Source organism: Xenopus tropicalis, chromosome 7, assembly GCF_000004195.4.
Source record: "Xenopus tropicalis strain Nigerian chromosome 7, UCB_Xtro_10.0, whole genome shotgun sequence".
NCBI lineage: Eukaryota > Metazoa > Chordata > Amphibia > Anura > Pipidae > Xenopus > Xenopus tropicalis.
In genome coordinates, this window is record NC_030683.2 from 114,505,886 (window position 1) to 114,518,018 (window position 12,133).

Consider the following 12,133-nt stretch of genomic DNA (forward strand, 5'->3'; position numbering starts at 1 on the left):
CACTTAACCCAGATGCTCTGGAAACTCTGGCACTTGGACACAATCCCATTAATATAATAAGGATTATTCTGCTGTCATTTTATCTCACCGGAAAGATAGATTCACCTGAGGAAGGCCAACCACAATCCAGGGTTCCTAACCACTATTGGTCCCAGCAAGCATTAAGCCTTGATTATACATTGAGGAATCCTGGGAGTTGTAGTAAAGCAATATTTGGGGGCCCTCTAAAAGGTCTTTCTAGCTAGTTTTTTACCCATAAAATGATTCACAGGAGGTATACAAATTATTTTTCAGGTTTCATAGGGACCAGACTTTGCCCAAGTGGCTGAAAAACATATGTACATCAAAGATCATATATGTGATACTGAGGAATGAGTGTTTTGTGGATTCCAGAAGAAGAGAACCTCTATCCAGTGTCGGACTGGGACCCCAGGGGCCCACCAGAAAACCTTAGACCCCAGGCCCACTCCCCAAACTATATTTCTTCCTTTCCTCACCCAACCTCTTTATTCTCCTAGTCTCTTTTATTTACATGCTAGCATCTATTCTTCCATCTATTTCTCCTCTTTCTTCCCATTCACAAATAGGGAATGACCATGAAACAGGCCAAATGTTGAGGAGCAGGATGGCCCACTGACACCTGGGCCCACTGGGAGTTTTCCTGGTATCCTGGTGGGCCAGTCCGACACTGCCTCTATCCTTATCATTAGGGCTTCCATCGAGGGGTAGAGGAGATATACCTGTAAAAGGACCTAATCATTGCCCCCCAAAAATGTGATACTGTTCTGTATGGCCACTTTCTCTAGACAAAAATACCAAATATGTGTGGGTATCTGTAGGTGAAACGGTACATAAGGAGAAGGATGCCATTAAAAACATCTCATTTATCCATGTTAGGTCCTTGAAAATCCATAAAACCAGCATAACAGGATTCCGAGGAGTTCAGTCACGGACACTGCCTCAGCTTTGTACAGAAACGTGAGCAACTGGCAACCAATGAATCCTGCAGGTCCCTTCACCCCAAGTTCTAACCACAAATCAAATACAGAAGTGTAAAAACTGTGTTAGCTTCAGGAAATCTGAAACAGACTGAATTATCCTTTGACTCTCTTTCTGAAATGATAAAACAGTCTTTAAAATAGTATAAAATCCTTAGCAGGTTCTGCAGAGTAAAGCTTCAAAGCAGTTATTTTTAGGTTTCTGTCAGATTTTGTCATGATTTTTATGGTGACTGTAGGCCAGTTAGCTTGAGATTTGGGGGAGGAAGCCTATCTGTCCCCCTACATGCTCCTGTACAGCTGGCCATACAACGGTAAGATCCACTTGTTTGGAGAGGTCACCGAATGAGCGAATCTTCTCCCTTTACGGCCACCTAACGTGCACAATACTGGGCTAATTCCATCGTTTGGCCCTACAACAGTGGGAATAGGCGTTGTTGGACCAAGGACCACATCTGGCTAGTAGAGTCTGGTTAAAGGAGAAGGAAAGGCTAAGTCACTTGGGGGTGCCTAACATAGGCTGCTTGGGGTGTCACTGCAATTTTTAGGACCAGCAGGCCCAGGCTGGTGGATTCAGGCAAATGCCAGAGGGGCTGCTGTAAGATACCATAGACACTCACTATTTATTGGGCTATTTACCTAAAATGCCAGGGTCTGTTCTGAATCCCAGTCCAGATCTGAGAACCAGTGGTGTAAGGGCTGTGACACACGGGGAGAATAGTCGCCGCACAACAAATCTCCCTTGTCGCAGGCAACTAATCTCCCTGAAATGCCATCCCACCGGCTAGAATGTAAATCGCCAGTGGGATGGCATATGCGGAACCGCGATTTGCCAAAGTTGCCTTGAGAGGAAACTTCTGTGACTTCGACAAATTGGGGCGCCGCGTATGCCATCCCAACTGCGATTTACATTCTAGCCGGTGGGATGGCATTTTGGGGGGGATTAGTCACCCGCGACTAATCTCCCCGTCACAGCCCTAACTAGATGATGTAATTAGATACATTTGCCCCACAGCAAATTTAGGGCCCCAAAACAGTAAGTTGACCTAATTGCTTATTAATTACTGGGCCCTCTACATTCCAGGGGCCCCCAGCAACCCTGTTGTAGCACCCCTGCTTAAAACCCCCATACCCACTCACCACTAAAGGTGGCCATACACGGGCCGACTATAGCTGCCGATATCGGTCCCTTGGACCGATTCGGCAGCTAATCGGCCCGTGTATGGGGAGAGCAGAGCGGCCTGGCCGACCGATATCTGGCCTGAAATTGCCCAGATCTCGATCGGCCAGGTTAGAAAATCTGGTCGGATCGGGGACCGCATCGGCTCGTTGATGCGGTCCCCGATCCGACTGACCCCAGGGCCAAACGATCGGATTATTATTTTTTTTACCTAAATGCTCCCCGATATCGCACACCCGTAGGTGGGGATATCGGGGGAAGATCCGCTCGCTTGACGACATCGCCAAGCGAGCGGATCTGCTCGTGTATGGCCACCTTAAGCTGATGTATAGGGGGTCTAGATAAGGAGCAGGGGGTGTACAGACGACGTCTTATAAATATACTTAAAGAAGTAAAGAATACAGTGTTATCCTTGGAGCCAGTAATCTGCCAAATGCTAGGGGGGGTTAGAGGTAGGACCAAGAGGAAGCCTGCAGACAGGACTATAGTTATACTAGAGGATTACAAAGGCATCAAGGTCAGGAGACGAGTCAATAATAGGGCAGGGAGGGGGGAGTCATTAAGCAAAAGACCAGGCCAGACAGCAGACAAGGCAAGCAAAGGTCAGTCTAGTAATCCAAAAGCCAACTGCCCTTTACAAGGGTTAAGCTCAGAGTGATGTCCTTGCTTGCTAGCAATGCTGTGCTGCCCCCCACTGGTGCTTTACAGGTTAAGCAAGCGTTATTCTCTGCCCTGGGGTTTCCAGATCCTACCCAGTATTTCAGAATTTCCACACAATGCTAATGTAAAGCTGGGATCTATAGGTTTTCTCTTCTTCATCTCACTGGCTACTGCCCTATCTATTTCTTGTGAGAGACAGTAAATACGATTACTGTTTGGTGTATTTTCCCTCAGTATTAAAGGTGGGATACACGTAGCAGCAGGGTAAATGCCTGGTTTTGCAGCAAATAGTGCTGTTTTCATGTTGCTGTTGGGTTACACAGTAGAGGGCGATGAGTTGAGTTAATTGGGGGTTGGTGTAGACTCAAAGAGAGGGGTTCACTCTCAGAGCGGGGCACAGGGCAGGAAGGTTGCCGAACTGTTAGGAGCTTCGAGAGGGGCTGGGGGTGCTGCCTGCCTGTGTTAGGAACTCCCAGAGGGGCTGGGGTGCTGCCTGCCTGTGTTAGGAACTCCCAGAGGGGCTGGGGGTGCTGCCTGTCTGTGTTAGGAACTCCCAGAGGGGCTGGGGGTGCTGCCTGCCTGTGTTAGGAACTCCCAGAGGGGCTGGGGTGCTGCCTGCCTGTGTTAGGAACTCCCAGAGGGACTGGGGGTGCTGCCTGTCTGTGTTAGGAACTCCCAGAGGGGCTGGGGGTGCTGCCTGTGTTAGGAACTCCCAGAGGGGCTGGGGTGCTGCCTGCCTGTGCCAGGAACTCCCAGAGGGGCTGGGGGTGCTGCCTGCCTGTGTTAGGAACTCCCAGAGGGGCTGGGGGTGCTGCCTGCCTGTGCTAGGAACTCCCAGAGGGGCTGGGGGTGCTGCCTGCCTGTGTTAGGAACTCCCAGAGGGGCTGGGGGTGCTGCCTGTGTTAGGAACTCCCAGAGGGGCTGGGGGTGCTGCCTGTGTTAGGAACTCCCAGAGGGGCTGGGGGTGCTGCCTGTGTTAGGAACTCCCAGAGGGGCTGGGGGTGCTGCCTGTGTTAGGAACTCCCAGAGGGCCTGGGGGTGCTGCCTGCCTGTGTGAGGAACTCCCAGAAGGGCTGGGGGTGTTGCCTGTCTGTGTTAGGAACTCCCAGAGGGGCTGGGGTGCTGCCTGTGTTAGGAACTCCCAGAGGGGCTGGGGGTGCTGCCTGCCTGTGTTAGAACTCCCAGAGGGGCTGAGGGTGCTGCCTGCCTGTGTTAGGAACTCCCAGAGGGGCTGGGGGTGCTGCCTGCCAGTGTTAGGAACTCCCAGAGGGACTGGGGGTGCTGCCTGCCTGTGTTAGGAACTCCCAGAGGGACTGGGGGTGCTGCCTGCCTGTGTTAGGAACTCCCAGAGGGGCTGGGGGTGCTGCCTGCCTGTGTTAGGAACTCCCAGAGGGGCTGGGGGTGCTGCCTGCCTGTATTAGGAACTCCCAGAGGGGTTTGGGGTGCTGCCTGCCACTGCAAGGAGCAGAGGGAGCCGTGACCACATGTATGAGTGGCGGAACGTTGAGGATTGATGAGAAGCCAAAGTGTGCCAGAAGCAGGTGAGCTGGTATCCCAGGAGGGGAGAGAAAGCAGGGCTGAGTTAGGAGCCTGTGTGTTCACGAGTGTGAGAGTCACCGTGGCTGTGTACAAGTCATTGGGGATAGTGAGAAGCCCTAGGAAAACGTTCCAGAGTGTGAGACTTACCCTGGAAGGTGAAAGCCCTGAGGCAGGGACAAATCATAACCACGTTTGATAAACTGTTTGCTGATGAACTGGGAACTGTTATGTTTACGTTGGGAGGAGTTTACCCCAAATAAACTTGTGTTTTTGAGAGAAAAACATAATGTCACATGTGGTGTCCCTGTCCTTATGCTCCTGACCCTCTGCTACCTGCCTACCATAGCTAATTCCCCCAAAATTACATGTACAGGCAGTCAGCATGTCCCACGCTATATAAAGTGTCAGCTGTGTATGGAGGGTGTGTGATGGGCAGAGGCAGATAGGAAAATGCTGTTCCCTTTATCAGTGCAGCATGTGTCTGGGACCATTAGCAGAAGCCGACTCCTGATGGGAGGGTTGGCCAGTCATGCCGGAGGGAATTTTCCATTCATTGATTTGACTTTCTCTTGTTTCTCTTGCACCATATTGCATGGGAAAGGGAGAGATTTCCAGCATAAGGTATGACATACAGGAACAAGGTTGGATAGATACAGTATTTACAGAAGCCATGTTTAAAGGGGAACTCCACCCAAACACAACTTAAGCTTTTTTAAAAATACACATAATTTTAACAAACTTTGCAATATACATATATTAAACAATATGCAGCCTTTTCGTGATATTTAATGTAATAATATGGTTTGGAACAGTTCCCTAAGCCCCGCCCCCTGTTCCCCTGCTGATCTGGCTGGCTACTTTGTGATTCAAATAAAATGTAACAGTAGTCGCCTGTCCTGAGTCTGCCTTCAGCCTGCATCCTCCCAATCCCACAATCCCCTGCACACGTGATGTCAATAAGGAAAGGGACATTTATAGAGCTGTCAGTATTCTCTGGGCTGCTAAGCTGAGAAATCATCAGAGGATTAGCAGAAAGTGAGGTTACATCTGTAACAGGAGCTGATGCCATGAGGCTGAGGATTAATCCATATTGATGCTAAATGCTGAAATCATTGGTTTCTGTGCTGCCTGCAATTCATTATTAATCAGCCATGTATCGTCAATTCTATTCATTGCATATTGTGAGTTGGTCCCTAAGCTCAGGGAACTGACTGCAGCCCAGGGCTGGGAATCAGCAGGAAAGATGGGGGGTATACGTAGCAATGGGCAGAATCAGAAGCACAAGGCAAACCCTCTACAAACAGGCACAAAACAACCAGAAACAAAATCTATATAAAGGCAACCGGAAAAACCAAAGAAATGGAAAATGGGACATACAAGGGAAAACAGGTGAAATTAAGCTGATTATTCTTATAGCTTTAGAGGGTATACAGTCAAACCACAACAAATGCACACTAATTAAAAAAGAATATGTGGCGTTGTAAAAAGAATATAGCTTTAATTAGGACATATATATCAAATGTACTCAAAATCCTCAGAGACATGCATCAGCATCATTGGGAGGGAATTGCCAATGGCATAGCAGGCATGGCCAATGCACAACCCGCGCCTGACATGGTTGGACTGGTGTGTCCGGGGCCCACCAATACTGCAGTCTTGATGTCAACCCCTATCCCCCCACCGCCTACCATACATCATCCTTACAGCCATGATAGGGGGAGATGCGCTGGTAGTGGAGGGGACAGACCTGGGTTGAGGGGACACTCTGGGTTTTTTTCTGGTGCGGCGCCAACCCAGTCCAACCCCGGAACCTAAAACTTTGGCTGTCTCTGCCCAATTTGTAGGCAAAAGTGTACGAATCTAAGAAATAAAACTAAAAACATACATGTCTATGAAGATTTTCATTCATCCAGGTCATGGTATATCTAGTATTAATAAATCTAAAGCTGAAGAAGCTGCTCGGATGAGTAGTGAAACGTCTTCAATGATTTCTTAACAAGTCCAGTTGCTTTAGATTTATTTATACTAGATAAAAACATACATCTTCATTGAATACCTTACCAGATGCAGATTCCTCACTGAGTTTTAAAGCACAACCCAGTGGTACAGCCTATAAGGTATTTCATAAAGATGGAACTTTTAGGCATGAACCTTGGTTTCAATGCTCTGATTGGCTCACCCATCCCAACTGCGCTGTCCATGTGAAACCACTTCCCTGATTCGAGAATCAGGGAATGTGCTGATCGGAAAAATCTGGCCTCCACCGATGAGCCCCAATAAGGACCAAAACTGGTCTGTAGTTGGGATCTGATCAGTAGCTACTCCGTTTCTGCTCTAAAACCTAGTGGGTGAGCTTTAGCCTGTAGGGTATTCCCAAAAAGATATCTCAGGAGCAAAACATAAGGTGCATTAGTTAGGAAACAGCAAATTAGAATGAAGAGAATAGAAAACAGGGCACAGTATGGTGTTATAGAATATACACATTGTCTATAAAAATTAATAGCTGGAAATATCCGCCTATACGGCGAGGTTGCCAAACAAGCATCTTTGAAAAAGGGGGGAAAGGGAGATCGCTCAACGAGCAGACCTCAAACAAATTTCTCAGACAACAAAATAGAACGAAAAATAAGTAAATAAATAGAACAGGTTATATATATACCAAATAATCAAATAAGGCTCGGGTGTTCAAACCCCGAGCCCGCCGCTTGAAATTCAGACAAGTTAATCACTCGAGTGGTCTAGAATCTGAGAAATCAGCATGCTCACCAAAGTCCGGCAGTGGTCCAGGTTCTCAAGGCCCCGAACCCGCAGCTGAAGGGAATTAACTCCAAAGTTGAAAGAAGGACGTCGAGCACCTCGGACGCTAGGAATCTGTTAAAATCCGAACTTTATTTCATCATGTTTAAAAACAAAGAGTGCCTGACGCGTTTCTTGCGTTTGGAGCACTTATTCATAGGCCGTTTGGAGCACTTATTCACGTATTCAAACAAGCATCTTTGCCTCATTCGACCACACATGTGCTGGGCCAAAACTGGGCTGATCTGATCCCTGTGTGCCTGCAGCTTTGGCCCCCAGTGTACTGCCCTTTCAGGCTAAATCGATAATGACAAGCTCTTTATCCGTCGTAATTACATTGCTAATCAATATATTTAGTGACCCTTTAGTCACATAAAGTTATTTGTAGGTTTTGCAAAGCAAATAAATGAAATACCTGAGTAAAGAAGTCTAATGTACTGGATAAGTGAATATATAAGTGTGCATGGACAAATATTAGCCCCACCCCAGGCCAAATAACAGTCTATGTATTGTAATGTCACTACTGCCTGTATGCTTGTCACTTGTACTGGTGCAAAAGGACTGTGTGGGATGGGTCCCTCCTCCTGTCAGTGCCAAGCCTGCTTAATCAGGGCTCATCCTAAAGGGGACTAGGGTTTAGAGGTGATTGGCTGAAGGCCTAGGATAGGGCAGTGATTGGATCAAAGGATTGAGCCACCTCAGTGGTGATTTAATTTTATTCTCCGAGATGCCCACATGTAGCCCTGGCAGAATGAAGCAAGGACACTGAGAGAGGATTGCCCGGCACACACATATACAGCAAGGAAGGAACAACTCCGAGACTACTCACTTTGTGCATTTGGCAGAGCAAAGGAGGGATTTTTAAAAACAACACCTTATGAAGGAGGAAAACAGGAAAGGCAGTTTATGTGATTACTGGCAGCAATTATTGCATTAAGAAGAGAAGTGACTATGTTGCTGAGACACGCCGACATGAAAGGTAAGAATGGCTTTTGCTTTGTGCTTAGGGAGACCTTAGGGAAAGCACATTTGCCTTTTAAGAACTGGAGTACAGGTATGGGACCTGTTATACAGAATGCTCGGGACCTGGGGTTTTCCGGGTAGTTTGGAACTTTACATTCACAATTCTACTTAAAAATCATTTAAATATTAAACCCAATAGGGCTGTTCTGCCCCCAATAAGGATTAATTATATCTTAGCTGGGATCAAGAACAGGTATGGGATCCCTTATCCGGAAACCCATTATCCAGAAAGTTCCGAATTACGGAAAGCCTGTCTTCCATAGACTCCATTTTAATCAAATAATTTAAAATTTTAAAACTGATTTTCTTTTTCTCTGTAACAATAAAACAGTACCTGTACTTGATCCCAACTAAGATATAATTACCCCTTATTGGGGGCAGAACAGCCCTATTGGGTTTATTTCATGGTTAAATGATTCCCTTTTCTCTGTAATAATAAAACAGTACCTGTACTTGATCCCAACTAAGATATAATTACCCCTTATTGGGGCAGAACAGCCCTATTGGGTTTATTTCATGGTTAAATGATTCCCTTTTCTCTGTAATAATAAAACAGTACCTGTACTTGATCCCAACTAAGATATAATTACCCCTTATTGGGGGCAGAACAGCCCTATTGGGTTTATTTAATGGTTAAATGATTCCCTTTTCTCTGTAATAATAAAACAGTACCTGTACTTGATCCCAACTATGATATAAATAATCCTTATTGGATACAAAACAATCCTAATGGGTTTAATTAATGTTTTATTGATTTTTAGTAGACTTAAGGTATGGAGATTCAAATTACAGAAAGACCCCTTATCTGGAATACCCTTGGACCCCAGCATTCTGGATAATGGGTCCTATACCTGTATAAGGTAGTGTTTTATTATTACAGAGAAAAAGGAAATCATTTGATTATAACGGAGTCTAGGGAAGATGGCTTTCATGTAATTCTGAACTTTCCGGATAACAGGTCCTATAGCTGGTATGATAAAAAAAACATTTCTTGCTTGGTGCCCCAGACAGTTATGCAGAGGTGAGTTCAGAAGAGGGCAGGACAAGGGGATTAGGGCTCGGTGAGACAGGCTTAAAGAAAATACACAAAGTCACAGAAGCGCTTGATCTTGGCTCCTGCATTGTCTCCGCACGTATTTAAGGGGACGGTCGTGCCAAGTGGCGAGCTGTGCTTTTTGCAATATTGTGGTGTGATTTTGCTCAGAGAGTTTCCCTAACTCCCATGTACTCAGGTGCCTGTGCCCGTTACTGCTCTTTCTTTCACTACAAAGAAATCCACAGCCTGAAAATATTAAAAATATGGTTTATTTTTGTGACACAAATACTGTATGCGTTCTGCTTTTATCTACACAAATGGAGGGATTTTTAAGTAGGCATCGTTTTCATTGTAATAGGATGGGATCTGTTATCCAGAAAGCTTTGAATTATGGAAACGCCATCTCCCATATTCAGATTTTCAAAAAGTGATTTCCTTTTTCTCTGTAATAATAAAACAGTACCTGTACTTGATCCCAACTAAGATATAATTACCCCTTATTGGGGGCAGAACAGCCCTATTGGGTTTATTTCATGGTTAAATGATTCCCTTTTCTCTGTAATAATAAAACAGTACATGTACTTGATCCCAACTAAGATATAATTACCCCTTATTGGGGGCAGAACAGCCCTATTGGGTTTATTTAATGGTTAAATTATTCCCTTTTCTCTGTAATAATAAAACAGTACCTGTACTTGATCCCAACTAAGATATAATTACCCCTTATTGGGGGCAGAACAATCCTATTGGGTTTAATCAATGTTTTATTGATTTTTTGGTAGACTTAAGGTATGCAGATTCATTTTATGGAAAGGTTCGATATCCGGAATACGCTAGGTCCCAAGCATTCTGAATAATGGGTGTATATGTATAGCAAAAAGCTGCAGCTCTGTTGGGCACAGGGAGCCATGTATATAACACAGACAGCAATACAGTGTAGCACTCCCAGCGTTCCCTGATGTGCATTCAGAGAGACAAGCTAGGGGAATGGTCCCCACTGAATGTAGCAACACTGAGTTCAGGCTCCATTCTAGCAAAGGAAGAAAATGCTGTGCCCCAGGGTCCTAAGTCAGATGCAACATAACAGGGAGCTTGGTACTTCTGTTTGCACTTTGCACATTTTCCTATTTTTAGTAAATGGGGCCTAGAAAGTCTAAATACCAGTGTATGCATGGGTCTTACATAATGATGTGAATATATTTCCTATCATATACTGCTGAGAGAGGATGCGAATCATAGAAGGGTGACATACATATCACATATCAGTGTGCATATGTGTGTGATTTACAAATTACAAACAAGAGCCATGACTAGCCTGTACAATATATAGTGAATAATGTACCCCCTATTGTAAAAGATAAGGATATTATAAGTCACCAATATTATTAACATTTATTTATAAAGCGCCAACATATCCCGCAGCGCTGTACAATAAGTGGGTTACATACATTGGACATACAGAGTAACATGTAAAGCAATCAATAACCAATACAAGAGGCGAAGAGGGCCCTGCCCAAAAGAGCTTACAATCTACAAATATGTTTTTATACAGGTTAGGGAACTCCAAGGTGACTTCTAATATCCTATTATTTTACAACAGGGGGTACATTATTTATTATAACACAAAAGTTTCAGTGAGTCATGTGACAGAAATTACATCACTAATCACTGATAATAACTGATGACATCACTAAGCACCGTTTATATCATTTACAGGATATTCATGGCTCTTGTGTATTATATATTATATACAAATAAACAGTGCTAACTTGTTTAAGCATTTTTAAGTCACTTGCACTTGATATTACATATATTTATATACTGTATATATATATATATATATATATATATATATATATATATATATATATATATATATATATATATATATATATAGCAAGACAGTGAGCCGCACACACCAGGAGCATTGAACACAACAGGATTGAAATTCCCTAATAGAGACAAGCAACTTTTGTACAGAAAATACAGAATGCAGTTAGTGCCTTTTTAATGTATTGGCGCATTAGGCAAAACAATTGTTTCGTATACGCTTTACCAGCTCAGCAGAATATTTTCAGGGCAATAAATATCAGGGCTGACAAGGGCTCGCATTACATTTTTGTGGAAAGGTCACGTTCCAAGCAGTATAATTGGAGGCAGTGCTGGCACAGAAATAAAAAGTAATCAGCCTCCCTTGGGTCATCTAAGGTGTTGATAGGGTTAATTCTCAAAGTCAGGAATTTGGGGCAACCGACAATGTCCCATAAAGGATCCCCTGATTACTTCTTATACAGGGCAGCACAGATGTCTAGGAAGGTTCATTGGAATTCCACTGCCGAATAAGAAAGTAGCAAAAAGCAACAAAAACCCCATAAAACTTGTGTTGTTGATCCATTCGCTATGACCAAGAACCCTACACACCAGCACCATAGCACCATAAGGGTATATCTGGGGTATAATAAAATGTGGCATATTCATAGGTATAAACAATGGAGTCATTTCAAGTGTAGTGACGATAATAATGAAAGTAATAAAAGCACTGCAATGAAATCATTTATCTGAAATGCCTGGGACCTTACGTGTTCTGCATAATGGGAAACTACAGGGAATTGCTGAGTTGTATTCCACAGATTTCTGGAGAATGAGTTTCCATTATATAAGTAGCATATAGGTTAGAGTTATAATAATATGCTGTATGTCTAAGGAATAATAATATGAAATATAGGTTTAGAATACCTTTTATCAAATAAAGAAAACTGAAATGAGAAGGCCTTCTCCCATAGGTACCATTATAAGCAAATAATTCTACTTGATGTAAATTGTTTTCTTTTTTCACTGTATTAATAAAACAGTAGCTTGTACTGGATGGTAACTAAGCTGCATGAATCCATATTTGTAAAC

At 44.1% G+C, this 12,133-nt stretch overlaps 1 protein-coding gene across 1 annotated transcript in view; it reads left to right on the forward strand.

The window, feature by feature from the left end:
• Positions 1-7,876: 7,876 nt before the first annotated feature.
• Positions 7,877-12,133, forward strand: part of kcnj14 (potassium inwardly rectifying channel subfamily J member 14) — a 34,926-nt gene continuing 30,669 nt past the window's right edge. The window contains exon 1 of the mRNA XM_002934998.3: positions 7,877-8,152. The gene's annotated coding sequence lies outside the window, so the exon portion shown is untranslated. The remainder of the gene's footprint in view (positions 8,153-12,133) is intronic.